The following is a 21,166-nucleotide window of genomic DNA, read 5'->3' on the forward strand; positions in this document are numbered from 1 at the left end:
TACATATGAATGTATTAGAATCGAAAATTAAAAAAGAAACAAAAACAAAATAATAATTTATGTATGTAAAAATATATGTATGTATGTATATATGAATACATGTGTGTATGTATGTATATATGAATGTATTAGAATTGAAGATTTTAAAATTTTTCGTTCCAACATATGAACGTATGTACATATGAATGTATTAGAATCGAAAATTTTGAAATTTTGCTGTTGGAAAAATTAGAAATAAAATTATTAACACAAACACACGTTATTATGAATGTATACCTAGTTTTTTTAAAACTGCGGGTGAACATATAGAAATAAATTTCTCAAATAAAGAAAAGGTTTAGGTTAAAATAAAATAATAATTGTATTCAAATATATATATGTACATATGAATGTAATTTTTTTTAAATAAAGAAAAGGTTTAGGCAAAAACAAAATAATAATTTTATTCAAATATATGTATGTATGTATATATAAATGTATTAAAATTTAGCATTTTACAGTTTTCCGTTTGGAACAATAAAAATAAAATTCTTTATCTTTTTAAAGCTTGCTGACGAAACGTAATGTTCAAAACAATAACAAATGAAATATTAATATTCAGATGTCACAAAACATCTGATGTCTGATAAAAGCTGACATTTATTTACGTTAAGATTAATTCGTTTATCCGCAACAAAAATATGTGAGATCATTATATTTTCAAATATTATTTATTTCTCGGTTTGTGTTTCTAATAATAAAAATAACGTAAAACGTATCATTTATTTCTTGGTTTGAATTTCTAATTATAAAAAGTATAAAAGAAAAACGTGCTTTTGTTATACAAAAATTTTTTCAGAAAATCTTAAAATAGAGCTATTTCGGGGCAAAAAAGTTCCAATGTCAGATTTTTCTGGTACCCTAGAGGCAAAACTCTACCTAATGCCTTTTGTCCCATGTCTCTAGCCCTTCTAGAAGTACCCGTACTTTTTACCACCTGAGAAGTAGCTATATATATATAATATGATGGTTTTTGATGAGTTATACGATATATGAATAAAATATAGAATTATTAAGGGAAATTCAAGGTACTACGTAGCCTAGTGGTTAGCGTGGTAGTCTCATAGCCAGAAGGTTATTGGATCAATGCTTGCCTGGATGTTGTATTTTTCTTTTTTTGGATTATTTTAAAAATTTTTTTTTTATTTTGTTTAAATTTTGTGTTTTATTTTTTTTTTAATATATAACTGATAAATGTTATATAAAAGTTTAAAGAAAATTTCCAAAAAAATATTCTTATAATAGTTTGGAAAAATTCGCAAAAATTTTAAGTACATAAATATGTATGTAGTATGTATATTTTTTTTAAAGCTTACTGAGTAATTTTTTTAAGCTTTCTATATGAATTTAATAATATTCAAAACTGTAGAATAAATAGAAATAAATTTTAAACGCATAATTATTATATCATGGGGGTAAAGTTACAAAAATTAATTTCTCAAATAAGGAAAAGGTTTAGTCAAAAACAAAATAATAATTTATGTATGTAAAAATATATGTAAGTATGTATATATGAATACATGTGTGTATGTATATATGAATGGATTAGAATTGAAGATTTTAAAATTTTTCGTTCCAACATATGAACGTATGTACATATGAATGTATTAGAATCGAAAATTTTGAAATTTTGCTGTTGGAAAAATTAGAAATAAAATTATTAACACAAACACACGTTATTATGAATGTATACCTAGTTTTTTTAAAACTGCGGGTGAACATATAGAAATAAATTTCTCAAATAAAGAAAAGGTTTAGGTTAAAATAAAATAATAATTGTATTCAAATATATATATGTACATATGAATGTAATTTTTCAAATAAAGAAAAGGTTTAGGCAAAAACAAAATAATATTTTATTCAAATATATGTATGTATGTATATATAAATGTATTAAAATTTAGCATTTTACAGTTTTCCGTTTGGAACAATAAAAATAAAATTCTAACTACATACGTACATACATATATTCTGTATGTATATATATTTTTTTAAAGCTTGCTGACGAAACGTAATGTTCAAAACAATAACAAATGAAATATTAATATTCAGATGTCACAAAACATCTGATGTCTGATAAAAGCTGACATTTATTTACGTTAAGATTAATTCGTTTATCCGCAACAAAAATATGTGAGATCATTATATTTTCAAATATTATTTATTTCTCGGTTTGTGTTTCTAATAATAAAAATAACGTAAAACGTATCATTTATTTCTTGGTTTGTATTTCTAATTATAAAAAGTATAAAAGAAAAACGTGCTTTTGTTATACAAAAATTTTTTCAGAAAATCTTAAAATAGAGCTATTTCGGGGCTAAAAAGTTCCAATGTCAGATTTTTCTGGTACCCTAGAGGCAAAACTCTACCTAATGCCTTTTGTCCCATGTCTCTAGCCCTTCTAGAAGTACCCGTACTTTTTACCACCTGAGAAGTAGCTATATATATATAATGACGAAGTAAAGTTATTTGTAAATTATAATTGAAGGTGGCTAAAAATGAATTTTAAGATTTTCTATGGAAAAATTGTGGATAGATTGATTTAATTGGAGATTATGGATGTTAGAAAAGGTTCGTTCTAACAAGAACACGTATCAAATCGTCATTTTTTACTTTTAAATAAAAATGATGTATACAAACATACATTTTTCACGTAGAACAAAAATTTTCAAATTATTTTTTCTATTCCGTTCCTAGTCGGAATTCGTAATTTAATAATTCATACATACGGTGTATGGAAAATTGATCATCAAACTTATTGTTAAGAGATATATTTTTATATTAGGTATTTTCGAATAAATTAGAAATGTTCATGGTGATCTTGGATCTTTGAAAAATAAAAACAATTAAATACAAAATATATATAGAAACTATTTTATTCCGCTTAAATGATAACAAAATTAAATTTCATTTTCTTACAGTTACTAATTACTAGTAACAAAACTTTTTTCAGGTAAAACAAAAAAGATTTGTTTTTGAAAAAAAAATTTGTATTTCCTTTTTTAAATAACTACCTAACATATGTATTTACATAAATAAATAAAATTTGAGTCCATTTTTCTTAAAGCTTTTTGATGAATAGTGTTAAAACAAAGCCCATTCGAAAATAAAAATTTTGTTGAAGAAAGATGAATCGTGTGGTCTCAGCCAATTACACAGAATTTTTCAATTTTCTTTTATTAAAGACTTTGGAGTCTATTTACATTATTGAAACCTTAAAATAGCAGGTGATTGATTAATATCTTTTATTGGTTATTCTAATTCCTTTTTTTCTAATACTTGTATCCTTTCTTTGTACCCCAAATGTAATGCTTTAAAATAAACCAAATCTTACCAATTTATTAAGCAATTTTTCATTTTAAATAAACTTAAGCAAATAATAGTAATTTTATTCGTACAGATCATAACAATCATTCCTTTTTGATAAGTTAGATGTGTAAATGATTCCTTTTTATCAACACAAGTATTATATGTATATATATGGATTCGCATAAATATATGAAATGAATTGAATAAAAATAATATCGTTTAATAGAAATTATAAATTAGGATATGTATATTCGAATGCAAACTATTGAACTTCTACTGTTTTACAACTAAAAAAAAATTTTGCCCTGGTTGGTTTTATTGAGAAAAATTTAGATGAAGTTAAGTTATGGAATTTCGAACATAATTCAACGTCAAAGGTTCGATACTAGGGTAATATATGATAATTAAGAACTCATTTACCTACTAGGTCAAGTTGTGTATGAGTACTTACGATTAGGGAAATGCTTATCAAACAAAAATAATTTTCGGGTGTATCTAATTATATTATTTTTTATTTATTTCTCAAGAGGAGCATTGCTGATCATATAGAGTATATTAAATATAACATAGAGCTAAATTATTATAAATGTAATATAAAATTATCAACAATTATAATAAAATGGAAAAACTATTGGAAAAGCAAAATAAAAATTCCAGCTATTTTCGCTCCTTTTGTAAGCTCCTCATCTATCTGTTCACTCCAAGTAAGATTTTCATCAATGACGATCCCTAGCTACCTATATTTTTTTAACTTGTTCGATTTCATTACCGTAATAACATATTGAGACGCTAGCTTCTTTAGGTTTTATGAGCATAACTTTACTTTTATCTACGTTGGCTGTTAACTTATATAGAGACATCCACATATAAATAATATCAAATTTATCCTCAAAGTATATCACTGCCCTTTCGTCTGCGTTAACATAAGAAGAACAATCATTTTTTATGTATTCGAGGTAAACCTTCGAAGTATTAATTGCATGTGATTAAAATATATGTAATTTATTTTATTAATAAAAAATAAGAGTCCTGTACACGAACTGTATATATTACTTGTTATTCATTTCTGTATTATTTTCTGTGTATATTATTTGTTATTTATTTATGTTATGAAAAATAATTTTTACATTCCAGACATTTTGCTATAAATTCTTTTTTAATTTTATAAGTAACAATAAGAACAAAAGAGGCAAAAAAACCTGGTGGCCTACTATGTAGTGCTTCTTCCGCTAAACGATTCTCGCATTTTAAATTTTGACATCATGTAAATCGACTACTGGCGCATACTGTTCATTTACTTGCAATTTTGTTTACGAATTTTATTGCGAAAGTCTAAATTTTTGAAAAAGTAAACCTAAACAATGTAAGTGTTACATTTATTTTGCTTTATTAAATTAGAAGAACCTTGCATTTAACATTTATTGCAATTAAATAAATTTTTGTAAATAATAATTATAACTATAGGTGCAAATACAATACAAAACCATTCCGGTTTAATATAATACTCGGAGCAAAATTCATGCACTATGCCAAATTTGTTTTTCTTCTCTTTTCTCGACTTTGCTCCTTTCCAGTTTTATTTTAATAGGGCTTAATTTTTCATCTATAGCCTTACAAACTTCGGTTATAATAAGTAAAATAGTTTGCTAGTTTATTCATATTTGTTTAAAAAGTTAACAAAAATCGTGTCCTTAATATTACATTTAAATGTATGACTATATTAAAATAATTCAAATGTTTAGTTTGAAAAAACTGTCATAAATGTCAAAAACAAATAATTTTAGAAAATGCTGCCAGTTTAAGTTTTGTACGATGCGATTTTTTTACATAGTACCAAACCACATCCGAATCGTAAATCAATTTGCGCATATTTGCGACTTTCACATTTTTGCATAGTAGGCCATATGTACGATTTCATATTGCAAACTAATGTCATACGAGTATATACGTTACGTTATTACCGACCGTATTGTGTAAACAATAGGTAGGTTATGTGATGGCAACAAATTTTGCATATCGAGTTTTGGTAGGGAAGTGTAAATAAACTATTTTTAGCAACCTGTCGGTCTGTCGGTCTGTCCGTCTGTCGGTCTGTGTGTGCACGCGTGTATCTCAAGTTCGGCTGAACCGATTTTGATGAAATTTTATATGTAAGTTTGTTTCCACCATGGCACGGATAGATCAACTTTTGGTATATATCAGGCCTCGGGAACTGCACTTTTTAGCGGGCCTGTTTTACATTTTTGAACATTTTGAAGAAAATATTCAACCGATTTACTTGAAATTTTATATATAAGCTCAGCTCGACCGTCCGCAAAAATTCGTATGTTTTGGAAGAAATCAGGCATCGGCAACTAGACGTTTACTACAGGCCAAATATACATTTTTGTGTATATGAAAAGAAATAATCAACCGATTTCATTGAAATTTAATATATGAACTCCTCGTATTAAAATAATGAACATATAAATTTTTTGGAAAGATCAGGGCTCGAAAACGGATTTGCGGGCCGATTTTACATTTTTCACCATATCCACAGAACAAATTGATGGAATTTCTTGAAATTTGATATTTGAGTTCTGGTTGTTACCGAAACTAACTGGCGAGCATTTCAGGGAATTGGCGAGAATTTCAGGGAATTTGGAAATAAAAGCCAAATTTACATTTTTCTAAGTATGTTAACTATAAGCTTACTAATGTCCTAAAAATTGGAAAGAAGTATTTAACAGACATTTTTATAATATTCTGTAACACTTTCATTTAACTAGACAATACACAATGCGGTCGGTTATGTGCTGACCACATCAGATTTTCTATATATGGAATTGCAATATATAGATATAAATGGCATTATTATACGCACTAATAATAAAAAATTTGTCAAAAGGGACAAACACAAAAAATCTTGAAAATAGTTAAAGAAACATACAAATCAAAAAAACCAAAACCGCTGAGAGAAAAAGTTTAATTTTTTTCTGATTTTTGTTCAAAGGGTACTAGGCAATAGAAAAACTTATTTGACAACTTTCGTTTTGCGCGAATAATCTATGTATAAGTACATATTTTTTGCTTTTAAAGAACGATTGGTTTTTCTCCAATGTTCAGTGTCAATATTGTGATTTAAAAAGGTAAAAGGAAGATGGATAAAGCATTAACTAAAGTTTTTCTAAAATAAATGATTGTACTACTACACAAGAATTATCAATGGTGAATTTGCAAAAAAAAAAAATTTTTGATTCTGCAACATTTATTTTAACATAATATGTTGGTCGGTGGGTTTGGAAGTAGAAATACAAACAGCGGCAATGAAATAAGAATATAAATGCCGTAGAGATATCTGCCAAAGTGTCGGCAGAGACCACGGCTATCGGACGTTCAGAAAAGTCGCCAGTGGCAAAAAGGATCACTTATCGGTATTGATGAACTCGTTTGGCAAGCGCTCAAGGACTGCAAGTTCTCCTTCCATGGGGGAAGTTGGAAGAAAAACCAAAGAAGGTTATATAGAAAATAAGTCTGAAGAAGACAACAAAAGTAAAACCTCTGAAAGTAATGAAAAGGTTGAGAACCTGTAAAAGGAGCTAAAAGAAGAGATTTGCAAACTTAAGGATTAGGAAGAGTGCAGATCTCAGACTTAAGATTAGGAAGAGTTTGCTAGAGAAACCCATTGGGTTCTTAAAACCAAAAGAAACTCAAAGAAGAGAAAGGCCAAGAGTTCACCAGAAAAGGAACCGGCACTAGAAATTAATAGCCCCAGGAAGAAGAAACCTCCACCAAACGAGAACGCTTAAGTTTAAAAGCATAAACTTCCGCCGGTAGTATTAAATAATGTAACTAATTACACGCAGATAATAAGGATCCTCAAAGTGGGAAGTATTTACGTGAAGGTAAACCTGAGGAGCAACGATCAGTTAAAAATAAATGTTTAAAATGAAAATGAATATAGACAATTAAATAAAGCTGTTAATAGGGCCAAATGGAATGGCATACTTATGAAAATTAATTGACGAAGCTGATTAAAGTAATGACCAGAAACCTACATCCATCATGTGAGCCATAGGATATTAAAAGTGAACTTATCCAAAGGGGATTTAAATACGTAGATGTCATAAATAAAATTAAAAATATAAAAGAAAATGATGTGAATACTATTAAAAAGTTGCCCCTTTTTATGTTGTTCTTCGATCATACTGAGCACATAAATAAAATGTATAAAATAAAATACCTTTAATATGAAGTAAAAGTTAAGCTTCTTAGAAATTATCGATCCATGCCAACACAAATGGCGTTCTGAGTGGTAAGCACGAATTGGAGGTATTTTTTAGGGCAGTATTTATATCTAAAAGAATTTCCAAAAATTTTTGGACCATAGAAGATGATTTAAATTTGAATTCCGATTATTCAGCTGTAATGTTAGCCTTTGGTGAGAAAATAGCTAACAAACATAGCGTACCTACTTTAATCAACAAAATCACGGATTGGGTAGGCTTCAAACATGATATTATTAGGCATATAAATCTTAATCCTGAACTACAGACTAGAGATCAACTAGATTTTGAGGTGAAGAGTTTTATCAAATTGATACGGAAAACCGCCTGGAAAAATACAAGATTCTCTGAATTGAAACCTGTATTTAGTAATTACCCTAAGGACATAAGTGATTTAATAGTACAAAAAAGAATGGCAAGACGTAAATGGCAAGAGTCACACCTACACGATAAAACGATTGTGAATATACATTTTCAAGCACCCAAAAAAAAAAATAGAAAATTTTAATTCGGTATTATACGAGAATTATATAAATGGCTTAGGCAATGAAAGAAACGAATTATTCGTAGTGGAAAGCAACAAAAAAGAGCAACCAAGTTACCTATAAAGCGAGTCCCCAAACTGAAAAGACCAAACGAACTGTTAAGCATGTTTTAATGAACGCACCATTTCGCGTGCTCTATTATTGATAACGCGAATAGTTTTCGCGTAACAACGTTATACGTCTGCATAAGTATCGACAAAGTATCGACATAAGTATGGAGAAAGAACCTCCCAGGGTAGCCGCATGGGCCTAGAATCTTTCTTAGTACAGAGGGGAAAACATTGTTTGGCTGGCTGCCAAATCTGATGTGATGCCAGTAAAATTCGACAAGGCCGCCGTGGCGAGACTTATTTCGGCCGCAGTTATAGCTGTTTGTCGGGGAAGGAAAACGGTAATCGTGAAATCAATTGGCAAACTGCGCAGAACGGAGAGAGTAAGAGCGAAAAAGTAAAAAATTTTTTGAAACCATATTAACCTGATTTCTAGCCAAGTTAAACGCCTGTTCAAGATAAGTGCATTTAATTCTCAAAATGCTCAGTTCTCCTTCTACATCTGACAAACTAAAGGGTCGCCGGCAACCAAAGACTTTACAATGCTAGACACGCTCCAAATATCCGTAGCCTCCCAAATCCTATCGACGATATTAAGTAGGTCGTTTATATTGGTGTTGCCAGTGGCAATCAAAGTTTCGTTCGTTTATTTTAGTAATCTGCACAACCAAATTTTTTTCAATAACTCAGTTGTAAAAACGACTGATAATCCGGCAATGGCTTGCAATTCCCTGGAAATTTCGGAAGAACGTCAATACCTAATGACTTCACCAGATAAAAGTCGTTCGACGCGGTTAGATTTACTTAAGTTACGATCTATGAGTTTTACCTTAAGTTAGGTATAAGAATCGACAACCGAGGGACTACCGACTATATCCATTACCATTATTATTATTCCCAGTGGAAGAGAAGTCAGAAGCTTAACCGGAAATGTTTGGACATTGCCAGAGAAAACTACGGATAACTCAATGTTCGATTCAACTGTAGCCGCACTGGAATCGCTGTCATTTAAATCTAGATGTAGAATTATAATATGTTTATATATACACGGAGTGCATTTACCGCACGAAGTGTATTTCCGAAGCAGGGTAGTAAAATGACTTCAGATGAACAAAAAACATCTAGTGACGTTTTACTTCTCGAGTAATTGGACCTCGAATTTGGAAAATGTGAAAACTGCCTAATTTTTAGCTCGGGAAATATTACAGGTAAAGCCAACTTTATATACCCATTTTAAAGCTAATGAAATTCTCCATTTACAGTGTTTTATTGATTGCAATTACTTTTATAGAGTCAAAGCTATTCAAGTGCAAAGTCAAAATTTTCCCAAAATTTTCCCAATAAATTTTTGTTTAGCCATTAACTCATTTACTCATAATTCCACGTTACTTACCTATCGGTTTTTTTACTGTTTAATATGGGTGTTTTTTTTACTAAGAAAGCGAAATTAAAGCAAGATTAATCCAGTTTATGTTCTCAATAATACCCTTAGTTATATATATTAGAAAATAGAATTGGTAAGTGTTAAAGTTCTGAATCAGGACAAAATACTATGATATAAATGAAATATTTTTATTGTAAATAAAGAGGACCCTATTGCTCTAAGAATTTTTCAATTTTGTTTAAACCAACTTAACTATCAAATATTTGCAAAGTTTCTGATGCATCAAGATTTAAGGCATTAACGGACTTTACTTAAAAAAATTACTTTTAATTTTTAATTTATATTATTCAGAGCATTATTAAGAGTATGAAGTAGGAAAGCTGGTACGAATATAAATAGGAATTTAATTAATTTTGAATAATTTTGCTTTAATTACCTTAATTTTCCTCTCATAGTAAAAAAACCATTTACCGAACTTTAAAAAAATAAAATGCAGTTAAAATTTACCGTTGTCTAAAATTATTTTTTTTTTCAAATTTTCATTATTTTTCTTTTAGGCCGTAGGTCGTAGAAGTTGACGAGGCTGTTTAGGGGCTAAGGAATTGCAAAACTGAAAATGAAAAGCAATCGGCGTAAACGGGTCCTGGGTAATCATGAAGGAATCCCAAGAACGATTAATATTTTCATATCAAATAAGGTAACCTGACCATTGGTGCAGTGGTTATGGCACCGGTCCTTTAATCGAAGGGTCTCGGGTTCAAACCCCGGTCAGGTCAGTATAGAAATAAAAGCATTTCAGCCAATTTTCTGAACTTGGAAGATGATTCTAATTTGAATCCCAATCATTCTGCTGTAATATTAACCCTTAGTGAGAAAATAGCTAACAAAAGGAGCCCACCTATTTTATTCAACAAAACCACAAATTGGGTAGGCTTTCAACATGATGTTATAAGACATATAAATCTTAATTCTAGACTGCAGACTAGAGATCAATTAGATTTAGGACATAACTAAAGAACATAACTGATTTAGTAATACAAAAAAGAAGAAAAGAGTCGCGTCACCCAGACGATAAAGTGATGGTGAATAGATTTTCTCAAACACGCAAAAGAAAAATTGAATATTTTAATCAGTATCATACGAGAATTATATAAAGTGCTTATCGGCATCTAAAGAAACGAATTATTCGTTGTGGAAAGCAACGAAGAGTACAAGGAAGTCTGTAAGGCGAATCTCCCCTCTGAATAAGGCAGATGGATCATAGGCAAAAATCAACAGAGATAAAAGTGAACTATTGGTATGCTGATTACTTGGAAGGATTTTTTTAACCAAATGAAAATAACTAGTACACAGAATAAAAAATATTGTAGAAAAGGCGTTGGAAGAAAAGCAAATATGTTCGACAATATTTCTGGACGTGTCCCGGGCGTTGGTTAAAATTTGGCACCACGGTTTATTAGTTAAACTTAAGGAATTGATACCTTACCAATTCGTGGTGTCACTTGAATCATATTTATCTGGCAGGCTTAACTGGCAGGCAATATTGTGTTTAAGAATCGACAAAGAAATTACAGGAAGCGAGTAACAATATAAGTTAATGGACAAATACATGTACAATAAGGCTAAATGAAAGTAAATCTGTACATGTGAGTTTTACAAACAAAAATTTAGTGAATCCTCCAAAATTGAGTTTGAATGGCGCTTAAGTATCAATCCAAAACACAGCGAAATACCTAGGTATGACTTGAATGTCAAGCTCTGATGGAAAGAACATGTGAAGAAGAAAAGAGTAGATAACAAATATAGAGGAAACTATTGGCTCCGAGATCGTGGGTCTGGGTTGTCAACATACAATAAGGTGTTAATATATAGCCACATGATATGGACTATGGTTTGCAGCTATGGAGTTGTTTTAAGTGAACGCACATCAAACAAATACAAAATTTCCAGAACAAGGTTCTTCGTAATATCGTGGATGCTCTTTGGTATGTGCGCAATAGTGATATTCACAGGGATCTGGGTGTCCATCAAATAAGTGAGGAGATAAGGAACTGTGCCACGAAACATAGGGTGCGTTTGGAACAGCACATAAATGTCAAGCCCTCCCAACTTATAGGGGAGGTTGAAGCGTTTGGACAAAAACACTGATGCCAACGAGACCTCTCGACAGCATTTCCGTGCCATCTTCACGGAATAAAGACATAAAAACACATTAAAGGAAAACTAATGGTTAGTCAGTTTGAATAGTTTTCGGGGTTCATGACCATCCAGGTCCACCACTATTGATAGATCTGATGACGGGTTGGGTCCGCCTATCTATGTGTTTCGATAATTTTTAACATCACTGAGCAAAAAACCATTGCGAAATGATCAAAAACATATATCATTTCATAAATTTTCAATATAAAAATACGCCATTCGCCTTTTTTGTAATTTTTACATTGGAAAATTGTAACAATTGATAAAATTGTAAAGTTATAACTTTTCGCTATGATTTTACATGATAAAATAGTAAAAACTGCAACGACATATCGCGTTTTTCTCTATGATGTATATATAAATTTACAAGCTCAAATGTATGAATTCAAATATATAACATGTAAATTTTACTCTTCTTCTATATACATTTACCCCATGATAAATATAAAGGCATACATAAAAATTGTAAATAATGAATTTGTGCTGTACACTTTTACATTGAAAACATGCAAATATTACATAATTGCGATCTGAATTTACCCTGTGAAATGAATTTATATGCCAAAAATAGTAAAAACTACATTGATGCATGCTTTTTGTACCTATAGATACGTATACATTTACTATAGATATATATGTATGTACGTGATTCTTGTACCTGTAATATAGACAAATAAGAAAACAGAATTTTTCAAATTAACATAACATTTTATTTTAAACAATTATTATTTCACAAGTTTCTTTTTTTCATTATTTTTAAAGAAAAACAATTTCATTTTTATATAATACAAAAATATATGTATACCTACATAATCTATTATATAAGTATGTAATAAAATCTTTCATTTTAACAATAAAGAACAAAATAAGTTTTTCTTTTATATCTTAAATCATACTATGTTTTAGGAATATGTTGAAAATTGCACTTTTTTAACAATTATTAATCATAAATATTACAAAGTAATTTAAAATTATTTTATTTCTTATATATTTTTTACCATTATTAATTAAATGTGAATTTAAAGAAGGACTTGTAAAGTCCTTAAGTTTTTTTGTCTGATAAATGTCGGAGTGTCGAGCCGGATGGCCTCGATTTATCCTTGAATCTTGCTGAAGTTTGTATGACAGCATTAAGTAAAATTGTATATATGTAGTCAATATAATCTACAAGTCAGAACAGCAAATTTGATTATAAATTCCAATTAGAAAATATTTGTTATAATACTTACTGATATTAGTAATTTTTTTTGCTTGAATAAGTTTTTTGCTTCCTTTGTCATGTATTTGACTTTCATAGCATGGAGCTATCTTTTTTTTAAAGTCTTCCCAATTTGCTAAAAAGCTATGCTCTTTTCCTGGATAAAGCTTTTCAAAATCGCTTCGAATCTATTATTAAAATAAAGTTAGAAACTGTTCAAAAATTATTAAAATAATGTAAGTTTCTTGCATTTTCTCAAAAATTCTGGGCATCTCGCATCTTTTGATTTTCGCGTCGTTCCAATCAGAAGAATCTCTGCTCAGTGATGTTTTCAGCTGACTGCAGTGTCGCAATCATAACTATCTTCGCTTAATAAATCGCTCTGATTTGTTTAGATAAGTGATTCATAAATTTTTCGTTTTCTCCTTGAGTAAATGTATTTGTCATACAATTTACTTCCCGGGTTTTTTTTTCCTTGTCGCGGAGAGAAGTAGTAATCCTGGAAATACAATATTAATAGTCCAAAAGTTTTAATGAAGTAAAAAATATATTTTTATTTACCTTACATTCATTTGGAAATACGTTTAAAATATTTTCAACTATTTGTTCCAAATTATTAAATGTTAAATTAGCATTTATATTTTGCTCTAGAATGAGTGAAACCAAATCTTTTTTGTGATGGTCTAACATAAATGAATTTTTCTAGTAGAATGTAAGGATCGCTTGCCCCCTGCTTGACTTTTTTAAAATCACGATTTAAAAATTTATTAATAGGTTTTTACATGGTTTAACTGTGCAATTTTTTATGATGTTTTAAGAATTTTTTGTCATGTGTTAAATATACATATATACACTTTTATATTAAATTTTATTTTGTATTTGCCTAAAATATGGTAAATAATAAACCGTTTTTAAATTAAATTTGTTTTATTTCAAATTTATGGCTTTTATGCATTTTTTTTCAAACTATTTTTTTTTCAACTCAACGACACTTTCGTTTTACAAACTTCATTTCACAAATGAACGTGCTTAAACGCGTTTATGAAATTTTAAATTTTTTAGCAAAACACTGTAAATTTAAAGGTACTTACTGATGAAAACGTCATTATGCCATATGATTTTACATGTATGCGATGTAAATAGATATGCGTTCATTGTAATTTCACAATGGAAGTACTGTGTTTTTACTTTGTGAATTGTAAAATCATAGTTGGTTTCCACAAATTTATACAGCTGGATTTAAAACAAAAGTAATAGAAAAACAAGTAAAAACGTTTCAGTCGGTATAAACCGATTGAATTATACCCTGCACCTTTCGTTATTGTGTAGCAATTACACGAACCCGTGAAGTCATTCTATAGAAACTTCACGGATATGTCTGACCTATAACTGAACACACAACTACCAAGTTTCATGAATCTGACTTTATTATTTTTCCAAATATTTAAAATTAGCTTTTGGAGTTGTATGGCAGGTACTCGAACCTGCCAAGCAATTCCACTAAAACTTCGCTAATATATCTGACCTATAATTGGACATCCGACTGCCAAGTTTCATGAATCTGACTTTTTTATTTTTCCAAATATTAAGAATAAGCTTTTAGGCTTGTATGGTATCTACTCGAACCTGTCAAGCAATTCCATCAAAACTTCAGAAATATATCTGACCTATAACTCGACATACAAGTGCCAAGTTTCATGAATCTGACTTTATTATTTTTCCAAATATTAAGAATAAGCTTTTAGACTTGTATGGGAGCTACACGAACCTGCCAAGCAATCCCACCAAAACTTTAGAAATATGTCTGACCTTTAATTGGACACACGACTGCCAAGTCTCATATTTAAAATTAGCTTCTGGAAAATATAGAAGCCAAATATTTAAAATTAGCTTCTGGAGTTGTATGGCAGGTACCCGAACCAGTGCAGCTATCCCATTATAATTTTTAGAGCATGTGTAGAATGTAATTGGACACATGTATACAAAATTTTATATTTATAGCTTTATTAGTTTTCGAAATATTTAAAATAAACTCTTTGAGCTGTATGGCAGCTACCCGAACCCGTTGTCCGAATTAGTCCAATAACAATAGGGTTCGTCCTTGGCACAAAAGAAAAAACTTGTGAAAGTTTGGTGTCGATAGCATTATTCGTTTTTGAATTATCGTGCGATCGGACGAACGGACGGACGGACGGACGGACATGTCTAAATCGACGCAGAATTTTACGCTGACCAAGAATATATATATATGTCCATACCGCAGATGACTCCTTCAAGTAGTTACAAACTCCATACCAAAGTTAATATACCCTTCACGAAGTGCAGGGTATAAAAATATGTTGGTACTTGTATGATAAAGTATGCAACTGCAGTACTGCCGCTTTTTGATTTATGTGACGACAAAATTTACTAACCGATTTGTCAAAAAAAAAATAAGTTTTTTTTTTATGATTAATTTTAAAAACAAATATTTAAAATTGAGATAAAAAGTTTTCTCTTTAATTTTAATTATCTTGTAAAAGATGTTTTAACAAAATTTATTTTTATACCCGTACGAACGTATGTTCGAAGGGTATACTAAATTTGCCTTACCGTTTGTAACGCTAAGAAATAACGGTGTTAGATATAGACTCAAGTGTATGTTTTTGATCAGCGTCAAATTCTGAGTTGATTTAGCTTTGTCTGTCCGTCCGTCCGTCCGTCCGAACGATAACTCAAAAACTAATTGAGCTAAGTTCACCAAATTTTCACAAATGATTTATTGTAGCAAGTGCCAGAACCCTATTTAAATTGGACGTGATCGGGGTACCGGTTCGGGTAGCTGCCATACAACTTCAAAATTTATTTGGCTATATCTCAGAAACTATAAAAGTTGTGGTATTGAAATTTCACACAAACGAATATATTAATAGGGCCAATGTGTCTCATAAAAGCCGTTGAAATCAATTGGCTCCTTCTGGTACCTGCCATACAACTTCAAAAGTTATTTGACTATATTTCAGAAACTATTAAGGCTATGGTATTGAAATTTCACACAAATGAAAATATTAATAGGGCCAATGTGTTTCATAAAAGTCGTTGAAATTACTTGGCTCCTTCTGGTACCTGCCATACAACTTCAAAAGTTATTTGACTATATTTCAGAAACTATAAAAGCTATGGTATTGAAATTTCACACGAACGAATATATTAGTAGGGCCAATGTGTCTCATAAAAGTCGTTGAAATTACTTGGCTCCTTCTGGTACCTGCCATACAACTTCAAAAGTTATTTGGCTATATCTCAGAAACTATAAAAGCTGTGATATTGAGATTTCACACAAGTGAATATATTAGTAGGGCCGATGTGCTTGATAAAATTCGCTAAAATTTCTTGGCTCTTTCTGGTAGCTGCCATACAACTTCAATAGTAGTTTGGCACAACCAGTATTTTGAAAAACACATAGTACTGAAATTTTGCATAAATTAATATGGTAATACGGCAACTTAAAGTCATAGTCTGCCCCATAGTTAGTTACGGCACATTAGTTATTCGCACATAGGACAACAAATTCGTACGGGTATCACAGAGTTGACAAAGTCAACTCTACTTTTTTTCTCATCAAATTTGGTGAACTTAGCTCAATTAGTTTTTGAGTTATCGTTCGGACGGACGGACGGACGGACGGACAGACAAAGCTAAATCAACTCAGAATTTGACGCTGATCAAAAACATACACTTGAGTCTATATCTAACACCGTTATTTCTTAGCGTTACAAACGGTAAGGCAAATTTAGTATACCCTTCGAACATACGTTCGTACGGGTATAAAAATTTTGTAGCGTATAAAAACATATAAGCAAAGCAGAACAAACAAAAGTATTATCTACATTTTGCAGTAAATGTAGTATATTAACGATATTAAAATCTAATTATTTTTCATATTATGTACATATTTTTTAGAATTTTAATTTAGCAAAAATTGTATAGAAGTGCAGATACACCAGTTTTTGAGATACAGCGTATTGAAAAAAGGTTACCAAATTTTTCTTGCATATAGATAAATGGCTATAGCTTCGTTTGAGTAATGTTCTTTACTTTCAATCTTCCAATAAATTTGATTTGAGCCACAGTTTTCCAGAAACGCTCGCCAAAGTCAGAGTTTTTCTTTTTTTGGAATTTTTTTTTTAAAAAATCACGAAAAATTTCACGAAAATGGATTTACTAATGTACAAGAGAAGCTACATGAAATCTTTTATTTGCAATTGTGTGTTTCGAACAAAATATTGGTTTTTCAATGCAATTTTGTTTAATGTAAACAATACTTGGTAATAATGTGGATTACAGTATAAAGCAATTTGAAGAAAATTTGCTGGCGATTTCTTCATACCTCTGTACCTCAGTTAGTAAGAGCGTTTGTGTAGAAAGTGATAGGTCTAGGACAATGTTTTTGTTAATTTTTCTGCCTTTAACTCGTTCTTTTGATTATGTGCTCCATCTTATCTGCACTTTTGAAATTTCATTTTTTTGAAATATCATGAAGAAATTTCCATTGAGTTAACTTCACACATCTTTCATTTATATGAGAGCGTGTTCCTATGAAATTTAGGGCGTGCCTCTATGAAATTCCAATTAGTAAGAGGCTTGTGTTTCAAGTCTTCACATTTATTAATTATTAGAGCATTTTTTGATGATGAGTTTTCAATTTGCGAGAGTTCATTGCGATTTAGTATTCATATTCGCGGCATCAAAACTTATTAAACAACACTTATTTTAAAATTTCTACCTGTCACCACGATAAAATATTTTTTTAAAACTCTGAAGTGTACTGTTCTTCTACACATTTATTGTTTCAAAATAATTATAAATTATTTCGATTCGAAATTATGGTTCTTTAATTTTATTGCTTAATAAAACAAATTTAAATCTTCTCATTTTTAAATGATGGCTTCTCAAAATTTTCTTTTTTTTCTCATGTTTCTCAAAAATAAATTAATCGCAATATATGTAACATATGTATACAATTGTTGAGCAGCTATAACTTTATTTTAATTAGTTTTTTCATTTTTTTTGGTAACTTGGGCTAGTATAAATTTTGTGATAATTCGTTAAAATCCCTGTATCTGGGAAAACCTTGAGATTTGGCTCCAATTCCGGAACAAAAGTTTTACCGACTTTCGATCCCCTAACCAGTAGTATATGTTGTTGTATACATTTTTGAATCCTCGTGTGTACTCACAATGTGCCTGTTTATATATATATGTATATGTATATAGTTGTACTCTTAATATGCACATATAATTAAATTGCTCTTTCTTAGAAAATTATAATTAAACTTAATCATATATTTACACATATGTAGGTGTTTAAATCTAAATTTAATCATTTTAATCTTAATTTAATCATTAAAACATCCAAAGAAAATTGTCGTTGAAAAAATGGCCAGATTAAAATTTAAATAATCTTGATTTTATTAGAGTTTCATGTCTTGTCAATCGGTTCACATAATTTTTAAAGTATATTTATACAGTTTTAAATCTATTAGATATTCAACAACATAATTTTAAAATCATTTCGTTCTTATAAAAAAGCAGCTATATTCATGAGTGACTGAAGCCTTAATTTCTAAATAAGAATATGAAAATTAAAATGTTAGGATTTTTTTTTAAATTTCTCGTTTCCTGATTAACCCAATAAATTTTTGATGCCTCTGATGCAAAGTGATTATTTAAGAGCGAAAAAATGGATATGAATCAATGTTATATTGGACTTCCTTTAAATAAGTTGTTATCCAACAAGAAATTTCCGACCACATTTGCGGTGTAGCAGCGCTATGTAGTCAAAAATGATTCTAAACTGAAACATCGTTACCTATGTGTTTGAGGGTTTTCTATGTAGCGAAAGTGGAGCAACATATTTTGGAAATCGTGTTAGTAATTGCGTCAATCAAGTTTAATTACAGGCGTACAGACAGACCCGGATTTATCATACATGCAAAGTATGATAAAGTATTTGCAATGGGCGATAAAAAATAGGGGCGCCATTGAAAACTTAAAATTCAATCGTTTTAAATGTCTAGTTCAAATGACTAGTTTTGAAAAATACTTTTTAAAAATACGAGCCCTGTCTTAAAACTTGAATATTTTTTTTTTTATTCAAAAAATTTGATAAAAGAATAACATTTTGAAACAAATTTTTATTTTAAACCTTAAAAATAGCATTATATTGAATTTTAGAAAGAAAAATAACAATAGAACTACTCAAAATGTTTGTTTAACAAAAGAAATAATTTAAGATTTTTAACTTGAGAATTTTCATAATTTAGAAAAAACTTATCTCCGCCATTGAATGTGGTTTCCCTAAAAAGTGACTTAAAACACATATTTCCTTTTTTGTATCCAAAATCACACAAAATAAGCCAAAATAGACACATTATCCAATGTGTGTGCCAACATGAAAGCCTTAATTTTTCGTTTCAAATGTGGTACATTTTACAAACTAGAAACATTCTATGATTCATTGAATAAGTTTTAGTTACCCATAGTTTGTAATTATAACTTATGTTGAATGTTCTTTTATGTTGTTTAATGTTATATATGAATTTTCTTCTTTGCAAAAGAATTAAAATATATATTAACGTAATGCATAAAATTGTAAGTCGTACGCTCTTATCTACAAAAACAGGATTTGTAAAAAAAGCTAAACTTAGAAAACAAGTTTTCTTTTAGTAATTTCAACAATAAAGTATTTTTATAAATTTTTATGAAATCAAAAGTAATGAGCATACAATATACTGGTTCAGTAAAAAGTACAATATTATATATCATTGTTTAGGGCATCGAAAATGGGTAAAATGTTTGGATGGAAGTAGTTGTCAAAACTCAACGAAATACAGGGATTTTAAAGAATTTTCACGAAATTTTTAGTTATCCTAGCTTTTTTGCTTATAACTTCCCTTCCGAAAAAGATAAAGGTTTTAAATGAAGAGTTTCCTTTCGTACGTTTATACAAGATATTTTCAGGGTACAAGATATTTCAAGGCTTCAGAACAAGTGAAAGTGCTAGTAAAGGATTTGATAACAATATATATTTTTTTTTATTTTATGTACATTCGGAACTTTGTATTTTTTAAATTTTTTTCATCCCCACAATTTTGTGTAAAAGTCAAGATTTTAAAGGGCTTAATAAAATGTAAACAATCTAAAAATTGTCACTAATTTTTATTGAATTTAAATGCTACAGATATCAAATATTATTAATTTTTGACCACAATAGTTAAAAAATCTGATGGAGTCTAGTTAAGTGAAAATGTTACAGAATATTATAAAAATGTCTGTTAAATACTTATTTCCAATTTTTAGGTCATTAGTAAGCTTATAGTTAACATACCTAGAAAAATGTAAATTGGGCTCTTAGTAGAATTTCGCTCTATGTTACCTGAATTCCCTCGATGCTCGCCAGTTAGTTTCGGTAACAACCAGAACTCGAATATCAAATTTCAAGAAATTCTATCAATTCGTTCCGATAGATATGGTGAAAAATGTAAAATCGGCCCGCAGATCAGTTTTCAAGGCCTAATCTTTCCAAAAAATTTATATGTTCATTGTTTTAATATGAAGAATTTAAATTTTAGATTTCAATGAAATCGGTTGATTTTTTCTCTTTATATACACATAAATGTATATTTGGCCCGTAGTAAACGCCTACCTGCTGATGCCTGATTTCTTCCAAAACATACGAATTTTTACGGACGGTCGAGCTGAGCTTATATATAAAATTTCAAGTAAATTGGTTGAATATTTTCTTCAAAATGTTCAAAAATGTAAAACAGGCCCGCTAAAAAGTGCAGTTCTCGAGGCCTGATATATCCCAAAAGTTGATCAATCGGTGCCATGGTCGAAATAAACTTACATATAAAATTTCATCAATATCGGTTCAGCCGAACTTGAGAAACACGCGTGCACACACAGACCGACAGACCGACAGATCGACAGACCGACGGACCGACAGGTTGCCAAAAATAGTTTACTTACACTTCCCTACTATGGAGAAGTACGTTCCCACCGAAAACTCGATATGCAAAAATTTTTGCCATTACATAACCCACGTATTGTATACACAATACGGTCGGTAAAAAAGAAAAGCTGACATTTTTGTGAACCGTTATTTTTGTAAAAATATGTATATATTATAATACC

The 21,166-nt window shown here is 29.8% G+C and overlaps 1 protein-coding gene across 1 annotated transcript in view; it reads right to left on the reverse strand.

Annotated features, from left to right (window-relative positions):
• The window catches only part of LOC129616309 (uncharacterized), a gene marked incomplete at its 3' end in the record, with an annotated part of 141,574 nt that overhangs the window by 65,723 nt on the left and 54,685 nt on the right, over nt 1–21,166 (reverse strand). The window lies entirely within an intron of this gene.

This window comes from Condylostylus longicornis, unplaced genomic scaffold, assembly GCF_029603195.1.
Source record: "Condylostylus longicornis isolate FDR11 unplaced genomic scaffold, ASM2960319v2 ptg000179l, whole genome shotgun sequence".
Classification (NCBI taxonomy): domain Eukaryota; kingdom Metazoa; phylum Arthropoda; class Insecta; order Diptera; family Dolichopodidae; genus Condylostylus; species Condylostylus longicornis.